Here is a 25,153-nt window from a genome sequence, read left to right as displayed (position 1 = left end):
CGCCTGGGCCAAGTGTGACATTGACAACTGGGCAGCACCACGTGCTGAAAAGAGGAGAATATTTCTACTTTTATGTGTGTCCCACACACATTTGGGAAATGTCACGTTTGTTGTGGACTCATCATCTGCTTTACATTTACCTGGAAGTCTTAGCACAAACTCATCCATGCTTTGCTAGTAGTGCAGAATCATGCCTCATTCATTTAGCCTTGCTGTGCACTCCCTGCTTTAACTCTGCCTACCCTAGGGAACACGCCCCCCACTTTGGGGACCACTGGACTAAGCTGTTGGTTTATTTTCAATCTGTCTGTCTGTTTCCTGACCCATCTGACTTCTTTTTAGACATGTTGCTACATTTCCAGAAAAATTAGGGTATCATAGTTGATAAAAAATGATGTCCAGAAACACAAAAATATGACCCCAATTGTAAGAAACCAAAATAACCCTTTATTTGTCATAAAATAGTTCTACACACCATGAGCAACATTTTCTTGGAGGTGGTGAGAATAGTCTTTTACTGGTCTCTTAAATCCAGGTCTTTATACATGTGATCCCTGAGCCAGTGTGAAATAAACACCAGTGAAAAAAGACGCTGTCCAGATTCAGGATCCCAGGCGCTGGTTTCACACAGGGACTTAGTGCATGGCTGGACCTTTATGTGCTGAGACACTGTCCAGCTAACCTGTGACAGATGTCAGCTGATGTGTAACCAAAATGACTTCCTTCTATTACGTTAGTAAGTAATAGTTTAGCACTGGCTCTCAAAGTCTCAGACAAAGTCATTTCTATTTGATCCTTTTGTCTTAGTTCCCTAATTCTCTTCTACAAATACAACCACATATTGATGGATATTGAGTTAGAATGCTGTGTTCATTCGTGGTTGGGATTCCTGCGGTACAGTGTTGGTTTGGCCACTCTTGAGCTTTACAAAGGAGTGTCCAACTGCCACGTCACATTGCATTGTCTGTCTACATGAAACCCATCAAATATTCACTTCTTTTACGTCAAGTGAACAACCCTGTACCTCAGACAGGAGACGTGAACACTCCAGTAAAGATGGTTGAGTTTGTTTAAAATGCCTAACTTCCTACATTTGTACTTTTACAACAGAAAACACACCTTTCATGTTGTGATTTAGATGTTTCTTTACTGAAAATAACAATATATAGGCAAGTAGGTTATTTGTGTGTTTTATTAACATTAATTTTCAGCTACTGCCTTATTTGAGATTTGTAGTTGAATAAGAATGTTTTGTCAACTGCTTATTTCAACTTCATGAATCAACCATTCCTTGTCAAAGCAGCACTTTCAACACGAGCGACAGAATAGATAGAAACATCGTGTACGACAAAAGTTTTGCTCAGAATGGTTTGCCATGTGACGCTACATCGCCAGTTTGGACAATCAAACTGATTTTGTCACTGACACTCAGTGTCAGTGATCACATTCAGGTAAAACATGTGTTAGAAACATTCAGTGTACAGGCTTAACCTGATGTGAAAACATTCAATTATACAAGACAGCAATGATATTTTGAGAATGAAATGTACTCTGCAGGTTCACATTAAGATCTGTAGCCCAGATATACTTCTCAGTGGATACTCTATCTCCTGGTTGAGCATCCCTGAGGCATTCACGGGCCAGACAGGATGTACAATTCCTCCAGCTTGTTCTGAGTTTGCTCTCTTTTTAGTCCGACATGCCTGGATGCATGCTAATCTAATGTCGATACCACCATACTTATTCATTTAATGAAAAAGAAGCCAGAGCTCTACAGACCTTTCTGGATGTCTGAGCTCATCACCCAGTCCCAAAAAGATTTTGTTTTCCCCAAACATAGTGCCTGTGTTGTGTCTGAAAGCCCAACACTTTGTCAGTGACAGAATTAGTGCTGACCCAAAATAAACAAAGTGATACTTGTTCAAGTTTGATACACACAGGCTGTGCACTGGAGCAGAATGCCTTCAGCTTCAACAGCGTCCAACATGACAAAGACTGTTGTCTTCTGCCTTCTTGCTTTTGAATGTTATTAAATTAAATGTCAGTCACTCAAATGAGAGCATTACAACCTATAACAGTCAGACTGTTAACTCAATCAGTACTGTATTAAAAACACATTAGCTTTAGGCAGTGTGGTTGGTGGCTACCTGGAACATGTTTGCTTTCCTCTGGACTCACTGCTGACACTGTTGACTCCACTCACCCTGACTCAACTGCTGTCCATCAAGATTAAAAAAAAAAGTTAGGATGCTGTCTATCTGTCAATTACATTTTTTATGTTAATACTTTAATTGTTTCCAGGTCATTTCTTATTCCTGCTACTGTCATGATACAACATACATTTGTTGGTAGTTGTTTATGTACTGTAAAACAAAAAAACACACAAATAGCAACAACACAGTTATCACAGTAAGCTCAGTAAATGGTTAATGGGCATTTTATATACCACTCAAAGAGCTTTACAACATAAGTCAGCATTCAGCCATTCACACACTGGTGGCAGAGGACACCATGCAAGGCACCACCTGCTTATCAGCTGCAATAACATACATGCACACACACACACACACACACACACACAGATAGAAGATAAAAATGTAGGGTTCAGTGTCTTGCTCAAGGACATTTGGACATGTAGACTGCAGGGGCCAGGAATCAAACCTTTGACTCTCTGATGTGTGGGAGCTCTACCTCTACCTCAGTAAAACTATACTGATGTCATATTTGAATAGTTTCATACAGTCATACAGCTTAATACTTGTGCCTCGTCCTTCTGATGGCACCCTTCCTGTGAGTGTGGTCGTTTGGAGCAGCTGTAAACATTTTACCTTTGTGCTTTTTCAGACTTCCTTGTTTCAGGAATAATCTGGCATCAAAGGTGTTATTTGTAAACTTTGGCCAGAATTCAATGGTAATTTGAAATATATAGGGGGCAGCATATCACCAGAAAAAAAATACTACAGCTACTCTTTGCTAGCTATCCCTGGCTATAGCTAGCTATTGTTAGTTAATTAGCTCAGTTAACTGTGTAGCCAGTGGGATCCATTGTGGATAATTGTATCTGTGATTTCAGTCTTTTGGCCACTATGCAGGGCTCCTGACCACAGTTGGAATTTACAATGATAAATTGAGAGTGTCTCATCCATGCTCAGCTACATCTCTGCTCCCACTGTTTGGTACAATGGCAACATTACAGAGAAACGAATCCAGCTGTTGATCTCATAATGGTAAACCTACATGGATTCATTTTAAAGGCCCACTATCGCAGATAAAGTTGATCACTCAATTTCTTTGTGTTATTGTGTATTTGTACCATCTAAACAGCAGAGGAGCAGCCAAACGTTCTGGGCCTTTAATGTGTGAGTATTCTTGATCTATTTTTGATCAACTCTGATGCAGATGATTATGTTACAAGAGTATCTGTTGTGTGGGAGGCTGTGAGTGAAAAATGTGTCTGATACACTTACAGTCTAGACACTCGCCTATAACTCTTGCCTGATCACTCTGCGGCTATTTTCAAGCATTCACGCCCTGTCCTTTGCATTTTTACTTTGGATTACTTTTAAGTAACAGTATCTTGTAGATACAGGCAGAACAACTGAAGCAGAAGTTAATAAGATGACTATTGTATGCTGGTCTCTGCCCTCTCATTTTGATAGTCTTCAGCTAAGAGTTACTTGGCAATACCCGTCGTCTCACAGCTGTACAACCTGACATCCTGTTGCAGTGTAAAAATATTCCAATACTCCAAATCCCCTGAGATGCTCTGAATGAACCCTGCTGCAGTGAGATGACTACAGAGGTCTGCTTTTGGATGCTGTCACCCTCAGCTCTGCAGAGGGTGAGATTGATTAAAACAAAAGTTCACAACAGAACAGGAAAGAAAGGATATTATTTTGCTTGACAAAAAATGTTGCACAGCTGTACACAGCTGAAGGCTAAACGGAAGGACAAAGTGTGGGAAAAGGAAATAAGTGCAGGAAAGTAGAGTAACAGAGAGAGAGAACAAACAAAAACAGATGTTGTGCAGTGAACACATGGAGAACACAGAGAACCACAACCTTGTAGTCAACCACATCAACAGAATGACAGATGAGGATGATTGTCTACTGAGAGCAGAGGGCTAGACAACAGCCAGCCACTACAAGGCGGTCTTCATATGGTGGTAAACGCATCACCTCTCTGATCTAACTTCCAGATTGACAGTCAGTGTCTTACAGCTTGCTGACAGGTTTATTGAGTCACTAAGACGTCAGTATCAACTATGGCTGGACAATATATCATATTTATATCCTATTTTTATCATGATACGAGACTGTATATGGTCTTTTGGATATCATTATATCCTGATATGGCATACGTATATTTTTTTCCTGGTATTAAAGGCCGCATTACAGTAAAATGATGTCATTTTCAAACTGACCAGACTGTTGAACTTGTTCTAACATTTGTCTTTACCCGCTTAGTCATTATATCCACATAACTGATGATTACTGATCAAAAATCTCCAGTCTCATCTCAGGTTACCCGCAGCACAGGCTCCCCCTACCGTAAGGGAGGGCCCTTGGCATCAACACCATCGCCAGTTCCTCTCCCTATTCACCACAGCCCTGGTTCACCCTATGACAGTAACTCCACATTCTCACATAAACTCCTCATCCTGTACAACTCACAGCACTCACAAAAGTGGCATAAACCCTACTCTGAAAAAGCACCGCGATGTGAAATTTTTTAAAACTGTCAACCACTCTCGACTGATCTGGGATCCACAACTCAAACCTAGGGGCATCTTAGGAGGGCATATCAACATCCGTAGCCTCACCCCAAAGGCTGAACAATTGCATCATTTTCTCAGTAACTCTAACTTAGATTTCTTAGGCCTGTCAGAACTGGTTAAACAAGACTAATAGGAAATCCCTTAAGCAGATAACAGACAGTCTGGATTTTACACAACTGATGGAAGGTCCAACTAGACTAACTGCATCCTCCCAGACAGAGATAGACCTTATATTTAGTAACAAGCCCAAAAGAGTCGTCAAGACGTTTAATTTCATCACTGGACTGTCCGACCATATTCTGACATTAATATCCAGAAAACTTACAAAAAAGCGCTTTCGTCATAATAAAGAACCTGTGGAGCAACTCAGGATTCCAAAAAATGAAATGGCTAATTTTCAAAGAGCAGTGCAGCAGACTGATTGGAACAACATACCCACTGGGAGCAACACAGAAGCAGACAGCGAAATGTTTACAATCAAGTTACATAGCTTAGTTAAGGAGTTCACGAGAAGGGAAAAAGGAAAAAAAACTAAAAAACAATGCACTCCCTTGGCTCAATACTGAAATATTTCATCTGATGAAGGAAAGAGACTGCACTGAAAAGATCGTTGAAGTCCAAGTTAGATAGTGACAGGCATAGGTTCACCTCATTACGAAAGAGAGTAATCAAAGAGATCAGAAAGGCTAAAGCCAATTTTTTCATAACACTTATCAATGAGGCAAAGGGAAACACAAAGCTGATCTGGGAACAGATTAAGAATGTTATGGGAATTGGCCACAGGCCTAGGAACCAGTTAGAGCTGAACCTGAACGGTAAATTAACGCAAGATCCAGCAGAATTTCTAAAATAGATGAAAGCAAGCCTTCCTTCAGCATTAACCCATCTCTGAACTCAAAATCCAAGCATTTAATAATTCTCTTATAACTTCAACGACAGAGGATATCTATGGTATTGTCGAGTTAATTTGTTAATTTTCCCTTTTCCCCGGCATCAGTGCCTGCCCCAACTCGCTCGAGGCCTGGAGGTCAACAGAGAACGCTGGACACAACTCAGCTTGCTTTTAGTTACTTCTTTTATTCATCCATGCAGTAGCAGTAGCAGTAGCAGTAGCAGTAGCAGTAGCAGTAGCAGGTTGATAACCTCAAAGGAAATAAACAAAGAATCAGGCATTAAATGAGTACAAAATCAATTTCCTTATTAATACCTGAACATGAATAAATTATTTAACTTTATTAACCAATCAAATGCGTAAATAAACTCTCAATTATTAAATGATTTGAATCATTTCTATTTTCTTTTACAAAATCAATAGGTTTTAAACTGTTTTAAATTATTAAACCTACTCGTCTTAAATCATGCTTTATGCTTAAATGTTTAACCTAATACATGATTTTAACTCAAACTAATGCATTTTAACTCATTTTAACTACTTTAATGATTGAAATATGTTCCAAATTTGATATTTATATTTATGGTCTATATTCGACCTCAAACCACCAGTGCCACTATATTAATATATATATTAACACTACATTTTAAATGTACAAGGCTTAAATGATCAATAAACACAAACTTTTTAATCTCCCATTCACTAACTTAAAGTTATTCTATTTGTCAAATGTGATTAAATTAAAGCTTTCTCACCACTGGCGTCTCTGAGGTCCCCATGCGGCGATGCCACCAAGCTGTCTGTGAGACAAAGGAGTGACACACCTGCTTCTGAGCCTATTTATCACCTAAGGCCTTCCTACTTCTCAGGCCTCAGGCCTTCCTACCTGCATTTAGGAGTCTGACCTGATCCTGACATCAGCCTCTAGTGGGAAAGACAAATTACTGCAAAAATAAATTCAACCCATTACATAAACACAAATGCAGAATTTCTTTAGATTGCCTTAACAGGTATGGATTGTAAAATGCTTAAATCTCTCAAAGAACACTAAGCCTACCCACACTAACTATCAACCAGTCAGTACTACAGGATATTTTCCCAACTACCTGGAAGAATGTAATTGTTACTCCAATATTTAAGTCAGATGACCACCTGAACATTTGTAACTACCGCCCAATCAGTATCCTACCTGTGATCTCCAAGGTTGCTGAGGTGTGTATCAGAACAGCTTGTCTCCTTCCTAAATAATGGTCCATTTACTCTCCATCCTATGCAGTTCAGCTTCAGGGCCCATCACTCCGCTGAAACAGCTAGCTGCTTCTTCTTAGAGAAGGCCCGAGCAATGCTCGACAAGGGGTGTGTGGTTGGCACTGTGTTTTTAGACCTTCGTAAGGTCTTGACACAGTCAATCATCACATCCTAATCGCCAAACTGTCTGCTTTTAACGTCGCCCCACTGCCATTAAAATCGATTGAGTCATACTTAAATGGTAGAAGTCAACATGTTTATGTGAACAATCATCATTCTCCAACTCTCAACCTATGCACTGGTGTACCACAAGGATCAGTACTTGGCCTGCTTCTGTTTAGTTTATATATTAATGATCTGCCATCAGTTTGCCCGGAAATCAATACACTAATGTATGCAGACGACACAGTAGTATATGTGCATACCAATACAAAACATCTGGCTGCTGCCAAACTCAACACAGCAATGGCTCAAATTACCAATTGGCTAAACCGCTCCTGCCTCCAACTTAATCTCAATAAAACTGTAGGAATGTTCTTCACAAAAAGTCAATGTAACATCGTCTTGAATATCACAATCTCTGGTAAAATCATTAGTATTGTTCTACATTCCACACTCAATCTCTCTTTTAAAGCACACATTAAAAAAGTGTGCAATAGGTAAGTTTAACGTGGCCAATTTTAACTGTATCAGAAATGCACTAACTTTTAATGCTGCAAAATTGTTTATGGATGCCATGATCACGTCACATCTCACATACTGTTTGACAAGCTGGGGACAACAACTAACAACAAGTTGTAATGACAACTAACAGCTTGTCATTACATCCATTAGCAACCCTCTACAAAAAAACCATCAAAGTATTGGATCAAAGGCCTAACAGTTCACATCACTGCATCATTTTAACAAAACATAAACTGCTGAGCTGGGAAGATATAATCAAATGTAAAAACATCTGCCTGGTCTTCAAAACCCTGCATAACATCGCTCCTCCCCCTCTCAACTCATTTATAATCCAACGTAACAGCAGTCACACATCTAGAAGCACCACATTCGGTCAATTATCATTCTCAGTTAGAGCAATACAAGACTGGAATTCACTGTCGCCACTATCAAAGACATAAATACATACTCCACCTTCACTAAACGCCTCCAAACATGGCTATCGGATAACTATAACTGCAAACATTAACCCCCGTCAAACGTGATATGTGACATAGTCATTATCTGTTGCCGCTCCATGCCTTGTATCTACCTTTTTTTTTAATTTATCATTTGCATCTGTTCTTTTTATCCCTTGCATTCTTCTTGTAATGTAAACTACTCACATCGAAATTCTTTCATGTAATGTATCCTAGATTGCCTATAACCGACTGGGGACTACAGCTGGAAATTAGCCGTAAAGGCTAAAGCTGCTCCTTTGACTGTAAAGTTTATTAAAGTGGACTGTCTATGTCAAAATAAACTAAACTAAAAGAAAAATTTAAAAAATGTATTTCGTGAAGGTACCATAATCATTCCTGCAATGTTGTCACAATACTGATTTTTCCATTTATTACCCTCGTCTGTGTTTCTCCGCCATACTTCACCTGCACTTCATCCCCTAGTCAAGTCCAGTTCTGCCGAGTTTCCCTGGTCCTGCTGTCATGTTTGCCTGTTCCAGTTTTTTAGAATTCTGACCAACAACTACCTGAATAAATGAATGAATGAATGAAATGTTTTAAATGGCCGGTACTGTATACATGTGTGTACATATAAACAGCATTAAAACACAAAACACACGCTATGATCCACTGGTACAACCACTTTGTCTATTCCTTCCACCTTTTCATGCCCTGATGGTGTGCATCGTACAGGGCTTCATGCAACATTAATAGAGAGTTTTGGGTTAAATTTGGCTATCAATAATAATGTATGATTATCAGGGATAACCATAGTGACATCCATTACAAGATCATAACTAGTTAAAACATTTCAAATTTTTGTCACTATGGTTTGACACGCACACACACACACACACACACACACACACACACACACACACACACACACACACACACACACACACACTGCATGCTTGTTTGTTGCTTGAGTTTGTCTTAGTGTTGTAGTTTCATAGTTTAGGTGCTTTAGTTGAGTGAAAGTGAAAGTATAATTGATTTGATCAATTTGCTAACAATAATAAATTCTATTATATTGTACAGAGCAGTTTTCTGTGATTATTTTGTGCATTTGTTTTGTGAAAATCACTGGTTGTGGTGGTCAGTGCTCAGATTCATTTCCTTCACTGTTCCTTTAGTTCTAAATATTTTACAAATATTTACATTTAAAGTGAACCCTTCTTTTGAGACTGTGTTTGGTCTGGTTATTGGTCCCTGATTACAGGGTGGTGCCCCATTTTAATGATTTGATTATTAATTTTGATTAATTATAGCTGCTATTATCGTTGTGGCTTCTGTACATCTCCATGCCCCCCCCCCAGACCGGTCGAGACAGATGGCCACCAACCATTGAGACCGGTTCTGCTCGAGGTTTCTGCCTGTTAAAAGGCAGTTTTTTCTTGCCACTGTTGCCAGGTGATTGCTCACGGGGGAGTATTAAGGAGTATGGTTTCGACCTGCTGTCATGAGATAACTTTTGTTGTGAATTGGCGCTATACCAATACAAAATTGACTGTCTGATTGATTGATTACCTCAAATGTTTTGTTGGAACAATTTTATGGCAAGTGCTTCCCACAGGGAATCAATAAAGCACTGATTAATTCTATGGCAGACTGTTAAGCACAGTTCAAGGAAATGAATGGAATCTAGCTGCTTCTTTTCTTAATTCGGCATAGTTTTAAAGCAAATAAACATCAGGAAATGTGTGGTTATGTTGAAAGCATCTGTCAACAATCCAAACTATCAAATGTATCAGCATGCAAACACTCAATTACTTTATAACTTCATAAATAAAACCAGACATATTGGCTGAGCTTGCTCTATCTTACGGAGGGACAAGTGAAGCTGCAGCCAAACTGTGAATAATTGCCTGGGAATCAAGCCTGCATATAAACTTCTTGTTTAAACAGCAGCATTTTGTTCCTGATCCCCAACACTTGTTTACATGCGGACAAGGTATAATTTTAGGGATAGACTACCAGCACTTCAAAGAATGCATGATAACAATTCAGTGGGTTGAATGTGATTTCAGTTTGGTTTCTCTCTCCACTGTCACTTGGATTCAGTTTTGCCAGATTGGTTTGATGTTTTCCAGTCCAATAACTGCTCAAAATCCACCCAAATTCATAAAAACAAATGCCAAAAATATTGTTTACAATAAAGAATACAAATGAATTAATAAACAATAGCAATACTATTGTGATGCATTACAATTTTTCAATATAATTACACAATTAGTATTTATAGGTGTGCTAGAATGCATATAGATGGCTACATCGTACCTACAATGCAACTCTATAGCTATTTTCCAATTCTGTCCTCTGCCTTGAAAATGAAGAAAAAAGGGGTCAGCTCAAATAACAAAAATATAGGTTATTATTTAAATTGCCACAGGCCTTGACAGGAGCCTAAATTCCCTCACACATACAGTACATAAAGCTGGAGAGATGGGGGAGATAGAGTAAAAGAGAATAAGAAAGAGAGAGGAGTACTAATGCAATCCCATGCTATCACAAAGTTAAACAAATAATGATATGTTGCAATGAAAATACAGATTTGCATAAACGCTAGAGAAACAGTTTTTAACTCACATGTTGTTGGTAAAGATGGTGACTTATGTGTTCTCTAAGCAGAATAAATAAAAATGATGTGACATAAAAGTGGTGAGAGACTGGATGTGTTTGAATATTTAATATAGACAATTTATGAATGTATTTTCAATACTATTATTTTTAATGTATTTAGAAACCATTTAGAAAAGTCCATTTTACCCCACACAACACAACCCAAAACCGCCCAATCTAGCAGCACTGGATTTCATTACATTGTACAGGTATACACAGGATTTAAACCACGAACATGATATGAACATTAAAAATGTGTAATGAGGTCTAGTTGTCTGTTTTACTAACTACTTGTTTGTTTTTATGTTGTTGTTACCTATAATTGGAGAGCCTATGACACATTTCCATCCTGGTGGACAATAAAGATTTATTCTATTCCATTCTACAGTAATAATAATAATAATAATAATAATAATAATAATAATAATAATGATAATAATAATAATAATAATAATATAATATATACTTTTCCACCAAATTTGGTGATTTTATTTTGTGCCAAAGACAGTAACTACAATAACACAATAGTGGAAGGCCACAAAGACATGTGAGTTTAAGTCTTTTGCTCAAAATCCTGTCACATAATTACTACCAGTAAACAGCAGGAGGTAAAATTAAACTGAATTAATCCATCAAACAATATTCCCGCCTTGAAAAGACAGTGTGAATGGGGCTAGTAAAAGCCTGGTCACTGATCAGTAAAACCTTAAAATCAATACAATAATTCTCAGGTAACCAGTGATGGCAGCAAGGATTGATGTAATGTGGTTGCTTATCTTTGTATGTGTTAAAAGCCTAAAAGCACCATTTTGTATCAGCTGCAGGCTATGGATATTATGCCTGCTAATTCCAGAATAAAGTGCATTGCAATAGTCGAGTCTGGAAGAGATAAACACATGGAAAATCTTTTCAAAGTCGGCAGAGGAAAGGAATGACCTGATCTTGGTTAGCTGTCTCAGTTGTGCAAAGCAGGGCTGCACCACTTTAGTCATCTGGGTATCAAAGGAAGAAATTCTAGTCAAAGAAAGCACCCGTGCCATGAGACACCAGACTAGAGGAGACATAATTAATGCTGCCAGTACAGGGGCCAGAGCAACAACAATGGCATATGTATTTAAGGAAAGTGGATCAAGATGATTGACTGCAGAATTGTTTTCTTTGATGACTTTATTTTGGGCAAAGCTGCGCTCGTTTAGAGCAAGCAGAGAGTCTATGGACGACGTAGCATCATCTAACATTACCTAAACATGTTTAACCAATGTTCAACCAAAGTCAGCACCAATGCAGGTATACCTTACTTAGTTGCACACACACATCAAAAAAAGACACAGGATGCACAGAAATAAACTTAAAACCTTATAGTTCTCCAAGAGCAAAATATGTTGTTTGCCTTTGCAATATAAATAACCCACATGATCTGTCACTTTTACGGTTAATGTTTGGTGATGTTTAGGCACCTACAGGACAGTGTCAGTGTGTAAGCAGTTGCTTGTTTGATTGTAAGTCATTATCTTCTGGTGTCAAGGATGAGTGTATCTCAAACCACAGTGTCAGCTGAAAAGCACCGCTGAACCTGATGAACCTGCGTGAGTCAACTACAGGGAGAGCACGTCTTAGAAGCCAAACAGATCAAAGTCTTTCTTCTTACAAGAATAAAAGCAGACACTGGTATGTCAGTTCTGAGAATGTTATCCTGAGAAGAATTCAAAGTCTCACTCTGACACGTTTTGAATACAGTTCAAGGAAATGTTCTCCGAGTGAAATCTGAGTGAAGAGACTATCTCTCCACACAGTGACATATTCCATATGAAGGAGGAGTGAATCACTGCGGCAGTTGACAGTGATATCACACACCACTACATGGCTCATGCACAGGCAAAAAAGGCCCAGGTGTGCATGATTTCACTGGTTAACATTGATTGGAACAGTTCCTGAGCAGCCTTGACCTAGAGAGAGTGTCTCTTCACTCTGAGAATCAAGGTTACAATGTCGCTGAACATTCTCTATCTTAACAAGACTATCTCTCCACACAGTTACATATTCCGTATGTATGGGACCAAGTAAAACACGTTTTTTACGGAAACTCCTCCAGATTTCTGACCCTGGTATTCGGATGAGATGTCCAAGCCACCAGAGTGCTCTAAACAGTGCGTGCCAAAACAAACCCCCTGTGAAATACTATATACAAATATGCACTTTGCACACATATTGGCTAGGGACAATGCTGTGCAGACGCTGTATATCACTTCCCAATGCTTAGGCGCCAGAAACAGCCTTAAGCATGTCCAAACCCGGCAGATGCAAAGGCTGTGTGTGAAAGGATTGAGCCGGCTAAGATGGCCTGCTCGCTACTAGACCAACTGACTAAGACACAAGACATCTGTTTGGCTGGGCCAATTGGGCCTACCGCCACAGGGGCACAGTGAACATGTCGCTTACTGTGTAGAGTCACCCAGCACACTTTCCCCAAAGGAGGTACTAATAGCCACATTTAAGCAATACAAACCTGGCAAAGTTAGACGGACATGACAATGTAGTAGCTGTATAAATCTCTGGGAGTCTGGCGCCCTGCCAAAAGGCCCAGGAGGTTGCTATGCGCTTCATAGAGTGTGCCTTCACTCTCTCAGGTGCTGGAGTGCCAGTATCTTCGAACACCTGATGTATCACTTCCACGACCAAGTGCAAAAGCCTTGATTTGGACACTGGCTGACCTGGACACTGAAACTTAAAACAAACAAATTACAGGTCTGTTTTCCGGAATGCCTCTGTTCACTGGATGTAAGTCCTCACGGCTCTGACCAGGCACAACAGTAATCCTTCTCGATCCTCCTCGTCCTCTTTCTGGGTGAGACAGAGGGGTCGCAACTCTACTGATTGATTCAGGTGAAAGTCTGTGAGCACTTTCGGCAGGAATGCCAAGTTCGGACACAAGATATCTCCTGTGTCATCTGACAGGAAACAACAGCAGCTCGCAAGCATTGACAGAGCCTGTATCTCCCCTATTCTTTTAGCAGATGTCACTACTATGAGTAATGCAACCTTAGGTGCCAACCACTTGGTGTCTGCCAACTCCAAGGGCTCAAAGGGCTCCCATTGTAAGGCAGGCAGCACAAGGCCAAGATCCCATGAAGGAATGGCCATTTCCTGCTCACATTTTAGGAATCATGAGATAAGGCTGCAGCCACCCTCAGTCAGCCTATTACTTCCGACACAAGTGGCTTTGATTGCTGCTACCACGCTTCTAACGGTTGAAGGTGATTTAGCTGCTTCCAGTAATGCCTGCAGATGTAGGGCACCTCTAGACAAGGCAGTGTCTCAACTTGGTGTGCCTCACACCATGACACAAAGAGTTCCTAGTGGTATGAATAAGTTGCTCTTGTTGATGGTGTGTGGTCCCAACCACTGACAGCGCAAGCCTCATGCCTAACAGACTGACCCTCTCAGGGGCTGAGCCCAGAGTTTGAGCTAGCTGGCTGCCTGTCAGTGAATGATCACCAGTCAGTCTTAGATAGTTAATAAATCAAGAACAATATGGCCTTTAGGAAGACACACAAGGTCGACCAGGAGAACCGTCAGTTCAAATCTGACTGGACTGATCAGTTTTGATTTATTTTACCGGACCAAGCCAATGCTAAACTGACATGCTTAATATGAATGCAGACTGTATCTGTCAACATTCTCAAGCGGCACTTCAATACTACTACACTACTGCTGCCAATTTTAATGCCAACTACCAAAGAAAATCAGACCAGCGTAAATGCAAAATAACACCATATAAGCAATCTGTTTCTATCAGTCAATCAATCAATCAATCACTCAATCTTTATTTGTATAGTGCCAATTCACATTAAAAGTTACCTCTTGACACTTTCCAACTGTGAATAAATCAACATCTGCACAAGAAAGCGCAACAGCCATTTGCACATTTCATGGACCCTTGCTAAAGCTAACAAGTGACGTCCCCCTTGTTAGCAAAATTACATTTGTTCAGTGCGGAAGGGGTATTACTGATATAGTAAAAAGAATGATGGTTTTGAACTGTCTCAAGTCACACTGGTAAGGGAAAACACATGTCAGCAGGGGTTTTGCCTTGGTTTCTATCACTCTCCATCTTCTCCTTTTTTGCCTACTCCATCAGGAACTTTTCTTCTTCTTTTTCTTTTGCAGTGTAGAGTTTCCACAACCGTTACCTGGAGATAGTGACCAGGGAAAACAATGCCTCTTCCTGTTTTGGTTACGCAATGGCAGACGCGTTTCCTTTGTGCCATTTGATCTTTCTTTGGGTGGAAAATCTGTCCCAGAGGCAGACTGAATAGCATAGTAAAAGTGAGGTTTATAGGTAACTCATCTTTACATGGATGGTGTTATTTTTCTACAGCCATCACAATGTGGAATCAGAATTTCCTGCAGAATGATAACTCAAAATTTTCTATTGGCAGTTTAAACTACATTACAGAAATCAAGAGATCACACAGGGGTCTTCTGGTGATGGCTCCATGCTAAACGGCAGCACTTCTCTTGCTTTTTCGCGAAGTTCAAGATAATTGCTGCAAAATCACCCAATTACTACTGTAAGGTAGTTAAAGTACAACTAATGTCAAAAAGGAAAGGTGAAAGGTGAAGGTGAAAGGTGAAGTTTTTGGTGACTGAGACAGAGGAGCTGTAGAACAATAGTCGGCGCAATATCATGAGAATAGTGGGCATACCAGAAAAGGAAGAGGGGACGGATCCTTGCGCCTTCATGGAAAAATGGCTCACAGAAACTCTCAATGTGCATCCCCCGGTGGTACTGGAGATGGCACACCGCATGTTTACATGTATATTATAGTTACAATGTTTGTGTTAATATTTTACTTTACAGCATGGGTTATGTATAAAGATACACCTCAAGGTCACATATTACTACAATCCTTTTGTGAGTCAAAAGAGAAATCCGCCTATCAGATTCTGAACATAGCAACACAGCAAGGAGTCTTACAGAGTCCTAGATAGTAAAATACATAATCTAACCTTAAGTGACCACTCCCCCATTAGTTTGGTATGGGATTTAGCAAGGTATATTAATCCAAGCCACTGGCATCTAAATGTTTCACTTTGAATGATGAAGCTTTCCACGATTATATAAAGACAGAATTAATTCAATACCTTGCCTTTAACAACACCAGTGAGACGTCACCAGTGAGACGTCACCAGTGATCTTGTGGGAAGCAGCTAAAGTTTTGAGGGGAAAGATAATTTCATTTGCATCGGCTAAGAAGAGACTTGGAGAAGCCAAACTTACAGAACTTGAAGAACAAATTACACAATTGGAACAGAGGCATAAAAGCCAACTATCTACAAATGATCTAACCCAACTTAATGAAACCAGGAGGGCTTTGGGAGACTTATTCACAGAAAATATTGAGAGAAATTTTAGATTCTTAAAGCAATGCTACTATGAACACCGGAGTAAAGCTAGTAGGTTATTAGCATTCCAACTGAAAAAACAGACGAGCTTAACAGTTGTACAGAAAATATAAAATAATGACCCAGAGAAGCCCTTTCTATGAAAAAACAGATGAGATACCAGGAGCTTTCATGACTTTCTATAAAAAGATGTACTCAAATATGGACAAATGCAAAAAATCTGAAAAAAGATGATGATCAGATGTCTGATAATATCTGAAGATTACTTAATGTTATGTCTTTTGCCAAATTGAAGCATGTGCCATGTATGGCAATGGCTTTAGACGCTGAAAAGGTATTTGACTGGTTCTCCTGGCTTTTTTCCTTTCAAAGTACCAAGGAGATACAGTCTACGCCATGGTTTTGTTAAAAGGGTTCAGCTTTTATTCTCATCTCCACAGGCATCAGTAAAGGTAAACAGCGTTTCTCCCAGATATTTCAGCTGGGGAGGGGTTACAGGCAGGGAGACCCTCTTTTTCGCCTCTCCTTTTTGCCATCAGTATAGAACCCCTTGCACAATTAATAAGGGATAGCACAGATATAAGTGGTATTGAGGTGGGTGGAGAGGAACATAGGCTGTCGCTATATGCGGACGACGTAATGGTGTATAGTTCTGACACTGTGAGGCCCTGTGAAGATGTAGGATGGAGAGCATATGAAAAAAACAATAACCAACCTATACAGAACCCTAGCTTTAATGACGAAAGACAATTCCTATTATGTGTAAGAAAAGGGGAACAGGGAACTACAGCTGGAAATAGGGGAGGAAGCTTGGCTAGAGATCTGTACTTGGGCTCACAAAATCACTAACGGCAATTTATGGAAAGGATTTCAATAGAAGATAATTAACAGATTTTTTAGAGAACCACAGGCTCTGGAAAAAAATGAATCCAAATCAATCAAGTAGATGTTGGAGGGGATGTGGGGAGACAATGGCTACCCACCTACATATATTTTGGCAATTGGTAAGGGACCCTCTGATAGCAATTCTTGGGATGAAACCAGTTATGATTCACAGTAGGGAAAAGATGTATCTATTACAAATATTACTAGTAACGGCAAAGAAAGCAATTACAACAAGATGGCTAAAAAAGGAGCTGCCCACCTGTACTGAGTGGTAAACAATTCTGAGAAATATTTACACCATGGAAAATATTACATATATGCTAGGATACAGGGGGACCTTTTCGTAGACAGATGGACATGAAAGTAATAGGAGAATACTGAGACTAACAGTCACTATGTTTATGTCTGACGATCTTGTGAACAACCCATGTTTAGTTTCAAGTTGATGTTCATTTTGTTCACTTTGTCTTCCTTTTCATTATTTTATTTATTTATTTATTACAATGTTGTCGTTAACATCAGAGTAAATCTATAGCATGCAAGTCTTTATTTATACAGCCAATTATCACAAATTACAAATTTGCTTCAGGGGGCTTTGCTATCAGGACAGTGTGCAGCACCCTTTTTCATTTGACCCTTGATTCTGAGAAGGATACACACCCCAAAAACACTTGTAAGAAAAAAAAAAGTCTAGCCTGATGAGAACTTCACAACTTGATTTCCCAGCATTTCTGTGTTTTTGCATATTCTGCAGTCGTATCAAAACATTTTTTTTGCAAAACCCCTCTAGAAAAATAAATCATGCTTTACTTATTCTTAAATTATTCGGAATAAATCTTGCTGACCTGAATCTTGAAGCCTGTCCGTGAACATCACAGAACTTTTGTTTATATTTAATTCCTAAATGAATCACTGTCCTTCCTCACAGCAGACATCTGGTCATAGCAGGAAAGCACACAGAACTGATAACATTAGTGATGGCTTCCTTCCAAACACTATTGCAATGTAATGCTGCTATAAGTTATGTGTTTGACCAATAAAATCTGTTTTATTTTGTTTGAATTGTATTCTGATGATCAGTAGTAGTAATAGTAGTATCATCAGTAATCAGAGGTTGCAGACAGTCTAAAGTTCAGAACAGACAGTCATGATGATTCAAACTGGAGCTTTCCTGCTGTTGAGAGTGGAGGGAGCACAGCTGTGTAGGGCAGGAAGCAGCTGCAGCTGGACCGCAGCATGCATCAACCTGCACTCACTCACACACATCCCTGGCCATCCTTTGTGTCTCACACACACACACACACACACACACACACACACACACACACACACAGGCACACATACACAAACACACACACACAACCACACACACACACGCATACACACACACACTCTCATACATAGCTACACAGACGTGTAAGTTCAGATACACACATGCACAAACCCATACACACACATTTCTGTCGCCAGGCTTCTGACGAAGGAAGAGGGACCGTATACAGTCGTGGTGAAAAGTTTCCATCCACTCATAAGAACATGTTCATCATGTCAGTCTTCAGCTCCAATGATTCCTACAGCTCTCATGTTTCTGTGATGAATGAGTGGAACACAAACTACTTTGTCACAAAAACATTCATGAAGTTTGGTTCAGTAATGAATTTATTATAGATCTTCTGAACATGTGATCATAAATATACATACAGTAACTTTAATGATTAATTTAGGTGATTATAGAAAGTTGTGTGAATCAATAATCTGTGTAGCATATTAACTTATTCTGAGTGGGTCTGATTGATACCAGCTGGTGACTTTTCTGGACCCATTTTAATAGGGCTTGTCTGATACAGCCATTAGACTCAGCCACAAACACTACAATGGGAAAGTTTAACGAGCTCAGCGTTGATCTGAAAGAGCACATTATTGATTTGAACAAGTCAGGAAAGTCACTTGGAGACATTTCAAAGCAGTTACAGGTCCCAAGATCAACTGTACAAACAGCTGTTTGTAAGTATAAAGTGCATGGCACAGTTGTGTCACTGCCACCATCAGAAAACACAAACTATCACCTGCTGCTGAGAGAAAACTGGTCAGGATGGTCAAGCGTCAACTAAAAACCACCAAAAAGCAAGTCTGCAATGAATTAGAAGCTGCTGGAAGACAGGTGTCAGTGTCCACAGTCAGGTGTGTTTTACATCAACATGAGCTGAGAGGCTGCCGTGTTAGAAAGAAGCTCTTGATCCAGACGCAGAACCTTAAAGCTGGACTGACGTTTGCTGCTGATCACATGGACTGTGCCTGGTCCCAGTGTTTGCTATCATCACCCAACCATCCTTTAATCAATGCTCAGGAACACAAACAGGGCAGCCAACTTTTCAATTTGAATTCCATATTGGTGAAGTCGGTGCATTTTATGAGTTTGCCTTCAGTGGCATTGCCTACTGCAGAGGTCGGGTGTTGATGAAATGTAGAGTCAGGAGGACAAAGGGAAATGGGGAATTGAAAAATGGGACCCTCAGGACAATCTTGATTATTGGCTAGAAGCAACATCTTCAAATGGTATGATAGTATGAAAATTCCATGGTGAAAAACACGATTTAAAGACAGTAAATCCTGCAGGATAATTTTGTCCAGCAAACAAAGTAGATGTAACTATAAAGCCAGCCTGGAAATAGAGATGGAAAGAGTTATTAGTGTGGTATACCTGTACAATTCAATGCAATTCAGCAACGCAATGCAACAGGTCTCCCACAAATCTATATTTTGGAAGATTATGTGTTTATTAATGAGGCCATAACTAGTGGTGGTGTTGTACAGGACTGTAAATGGGGTGGGCAAATTATTAGAAACACCTAAATATAATATAAAAACAGTCCACAACACCACTTCAGTACCAGTGTGTTAATCGCATTAAAGGTTTTTTTATAAACCTCAGTGAACTAAACACAAAAACTGTGTGCTTTGAGCTCTGGAAAAATGCCTAATGTTCAGACTTTGTCCTTTACAGAGAAAGCCTTTTGAGATTTTTTCATGACGTAACTTTGAGGTTTCCTCTTATTTGTCATGAGATAGGCTGCTGCAGCGTGACAGCATGTTAGCAAGCTTGTGTAATGTTAACCCACATTTTTAAATTGTATTAAAGTTTATTTTTATATTGAGGTACATTTATATTCATGATATACAGTTTACCAACCTATTATTGGGAATCACGAGAAGGTTTCAGAGACACTGAGCGTGCCTGTAACCATAGTAACTTCCTCTCCCTTCTGCACAGTGTGTGAGAAGGAGGGCCGCAGGAGATTACTCTCAGCATGCAAAGAGATACATCTTGTGTATAATTTTTACGTTTTTTTTTTCATGTCTCACCACACCATTGTCAGTTATACATTTGTTCTGCACTGTGTGAGAGCATTTGAAAAGGGTTGATTGTGTGAGTCTCACGGTCAATGCATGACAGCTGGCAGCTTAAAGAAAGAGTAACATCTGAAGAGATGTCTACCTTTAGACATCTTAGTCATGTGAGGGGATTCCACAGGGGTAGTTTATTATATTTTATTTGAAGTGGGGTTTTTTTGCCACCTCATTTGGGTACCTCATGAGTCTTACCTGGTTACCCCATTTGGAAAGTTCTGGCTGTCCCCATGCCACAAATATATATTTTTTTTTAAAGATGGTTTAAGATGATGGTTCAAGCATCTCATTAGTACACTTTTGAGTTTTTCAGGGCACGACCAAGTAGCAGGACACCCTGGGGCAGACCCAGCATTTGCTGGAGGGATTACAAATCTCATCTGGCCTGGGAACATATCGGGATCCAGCACATGGTATCCCACGTCTGGGATACCATGCTAAGCCTGCTGCCACCGCAATCTGATCCCAGAAAACAAAAGTTTTTTTGTTTTTTTTAAAGATATACCCTTCAGTGATTGAGATTGACACCCTTACTTCTTCTAGTTACCACCTGATTGTTCTTTTGTCAACTCCATCAGAACCAAATTTCCTCTCTGCCAGAAATTTGGTCAGATTGCTGGATTTTCCATGAATTTCCTGTAGTTATGGTCCAGAGAAGGTGAAATGTAAATCTCACGATTCCCTGACCTTTTGTAGAGCTTCAACATCAGTTTTGATATGTTGACATTTACAGAGGAAATATCAAAATTGAATCTGCTGATTGCCATGAAATTTACTGAGAACATAATTGCTCCTCAGTGGACGAATCCTGTACATTTTGGACACTTAATGAACTCTCTCCACCAGATTCAGGCCATCTTGCCAACTTTGCACACAATACATTTCATAACCTAATAGTTTGCCATAACATTTATTGTGCAGATTTATGGTCATGAGAAGAACCTTTTAGTTTTCATGATCCCCCGTCTCACCTTTAGTGCCAAAAACCGTACATTTTTAACATGTTCATTTTTTCATGTTCATGTTGACAACCCTCTGAGGATTCAAATATAAAAGTGCCAAAACAATTAGCACAGTTTGGTCAAATAAAATTCTCCAAAAGCATATTCATGCAAAATGTCTTTGGGATTAATTTCTTGAAAGCCATGTAAAGGTATAATTGTCAACTCTTGCCCCCTGGAGGTTCTGTATTTTCACACATTAATGTCTACATTGCAATGTTTCTTCCTTCTCCAGCAGAGTTTATATCTTGTGGCTTGATTTGTCGTCATGTCTGTCTCAGTTGGGGCAGCCCATATGGCAGGCAACCTGTTGTACAGATGTTCCCAGACTAAACATCAGCCCATGCTCGTTAGACAGCAGTCTGATGCCAATGTCCCAGCTTGACACGGCTCTGATATGAGCTGCCCCCAACTAATGCATTGTGATGCATCAATTTTCAAAATGTGAGCCAATATCACACACTCACCAATGTAATCTTTGATCATGCCAAGAATGCATTAAGGTAGGCGAAAATGTTGATCTTAAAATCCAGGACCCTCATTTATCAATAGTGCCTGAGCTGGGAAGATACAATCAAATGTAAAAAGATCTGCCTGGTCTTCAAAATCCTGCATAACATCGCTCCTCCCCCTCTCAACTCATTTATAATCCAACGCAACAGCAGTCACACCACTAGAAGCACCACACGAGGTGACCTTATAACCCATTCAGGAAAAGCACATTCAGTCAATTATCATTCTCAGTTAGAGCAATACAAAACTGGAATTCACTGCCCGCCACTATCAAAGACATGAATACATACTCCACCTTCACTAAGCGCCTCCAAACATGGCTATCGGATAACTGTAACTGCAACCATTAACCCCCGTCAAACGAGATATGTGACGTAGTCATTATCTGTTGCTGCTCCATGCCTTGTACGTACCATTTTTTAAATTTTATTTTTCACACTCATTCTTTTTATCCCTTGCATGCCCTTGTAATGTTAGCTATTCAAGATTGCCTATTCTGACAACCGACCGGGGACTACAGCCGGAAATTACCCGTAAAGGCTAAAGCTGCTCCTTTTACTGTAAAGTTTATTAAAGGAGACTGTCCACGTCATCATAAACAAATAAACTAAACTAAACTAAAACATCTCTAGGCGTTAACCTTTGGGCAGTGGCGTGTATCCTCGGCCAATAACAGTGTGAGGTCAGGACCCTATAAAACCATGAGGAGTTGGTTACATCTCACTCTCCATCTCTCTCTTCTGCTCTTGGTCTGTTATTGACGTGTAAAGAGCTGCAGGTCTGTTTGTCTGTTTGACCACACAGGCAGGGCAGGGCAGACAAGATGAAGCCTGCACTTCAGCTGCATTAACACACAATCTGGAGGGTTGTCTGGAGGTGTGGGTGTGTTTATTTGTGCTTTAGAACAGAACAGCTGTGAGACAATCAGTAAATGACGTTTACATTTTCTGCTTTACTGCTTTGTTCTCCGTCACACTCATCCTCTCTTCATTCACTCACTACCTCACTCATCAACTGCTCCTCTCTCTCCCTCTCTCTCTGTCTTGACCATTGAGCCACATTGGAGGGGCAAACTTTGAATAATGTGTTTACCACCAACAAATCAGCAAATCTGCGTTGAATGCCTTTAAAGACCTTACAACCTGGATGGCTCTTTTGGCACTGGACAAGCAGTTTTTATTTCAGCGTATGTTTCCCGCTGCTCCCTTTCCTCGCTGTAAGATATTATAATGAGGTCCAGATGCTGGGAATTTGGATTGGGAAATGGGGATAAGGTTGGTGACAGGGCTGGGGTTGAGAATTGGGACAGCTGAGGAGTCACTGAGATGAGGAGTTATTTGATGAAAGTCCTTGTTCGTCACGTTCTCATCTGGGCAACCACACGCAATTTCATTTTCACTGATCCTGTTTTTAATTAGTTAGTGCTTCACTTAATCTGCAAATGACTTTTCTGAGAACAAGCACAGAAACATACGTCATTGATGATGTGGACAATGGGAGAGATTTCTGTGAAGTCATTCAATATGCCGGGAAATGTGAAAATCACAGTCCATGTAAGAGACACAACAACTAGAAAAGATAAGAAAAAAAAGCCACACAAATGACTTTTTATCCATCCATTTGACATTTTAGTGAAATATCTTGAGTACTGAATGTCCATCAGACATTTCAAGAGGAATTGTAATAACTTTAATAATCCTCATTGATCACCATAGAAATTTGGTTTATGAGCTGCTTAAAAATACCTGCTTAACAAATGACAAACCCATCAGCCTCATCTATACTATGTATTGGTATTTAGTGAATGTTAGGATGCCAAAATGCAAGGATGATGACCATGGTAAACATGATCAGCATGTGTACACTACACTTCTACTGTCAGTATGGTGACATTGGAATTTAGCTGATCCTCTTGCTGGCATGGTTGCCTACTCTCTTTATTAACTGAGGTTTCCCAAAACTGTACATATGTGCCATGCTGTATTTCAGGTATACTCTGGGAATTTAATGTACCCGACTAGTGTAATGATGTGAAATCTTCACATGTCTAAATTACATAAAAAACTCAATTCGAACAGAAACAAGATTAATTGGAAATGAATGTGTGTATTCCACAAATTTGCATGTGTTGAAAATATTCAACTTTCAGCAAAAAAATTAGCATGTGTCGCAGGGCTCTGACAATTGTGTGGAATGGGCCGAACTGAGGGAGGGGCAGCCGTAGCCGTAGCCAGCCAGCTCTGGAGGAGAGGATTGGATGCGGAGCCATAACTTCTTAGAGAATGAAGACCGAGAGACACGTCAGATTTTGCTCTGATCAGGAGCTGTTGACTGGCAGGAGGAGAGCTCAGATTTCTTTTCAAACTTGTGGAATTATAAAGTGGATTTAGCATAACAAAACATTACAGAGAGGAGAGGGGGAAAAGAAGAGAGGGAACCAGAGTCTGGTGCGTGCTGAATTCACAAGAGTTGACCTGAATTTAAACACACAGACACACACACCCTTGGTATATGCCGTTGCTTGCTTACAGTAGTGACTGGAGCTGGAAGGCAAATGTACTTAGTAGAGGAGGAGAGGGAAAAAAACAGAGAGAACCAGAGTCTCTGGTGAGTTCTGAGTTCATTAGGAACTTCAAATGAATTCAAACACACAAAACACACCCTTGATGCGTGCCGTTGTTTGCTAGCTAAAAGCTAATGTACAGTGAAGTATTCTGGCTGTTTGGGGTGAATAAACACTCCTGTTACTGCATGTAACCCAAATAAACACAAATGATCCTACAATCAAACTCACTGTACCACAGGACCAAACTTAGCTCTGTGGTCAGTGTGAACACATCATTAGAGTCTGTGTCACAGCTCCACTTCATTCCATGGACACAGTCGGTTTGTACCTAAACATGCTGTCCAGTGGAGGTTTAAATCTGACTCCCTGTCCTGTTGGTTTCCTGTTGACACAGTAAATGACACATCCTCTAAGTTACCCATTGCCCAACCATGTGCGTTGACCATTACACGTGGAGGCTGCAGTGAGGTGGGGCCCCAGCAGCCACACTTGTTCCAGGCTGGTTTTCTTCCGCAGCTGTCTGGGAGCCCTGCAGACACGAAGGCTTGACATGAGCTCACACACGCATGGAGAGCAGGGTGTGTGCAGGGTCTTTGATGTCTCTTTGTGCAGCAGTGGTGTGCAGGCAGGGAGGCACACATGGCACACTGATGGCGAGGCTAGACGTTGCAT

Source organism: Pagrus major, chromosome 18 (genome assembly GCF_040436345.1).
Source record: "Pagrus major chromosome 18, Pma_NU_1.0".
NCBI lineage: Eukaryota > Metazoa > Chordata > Actinopteri > Spariformes > Sparidae > Pagrus > Pagrus major.
This window is presented reverse-complemented; position numbering follows the sequence as displayed.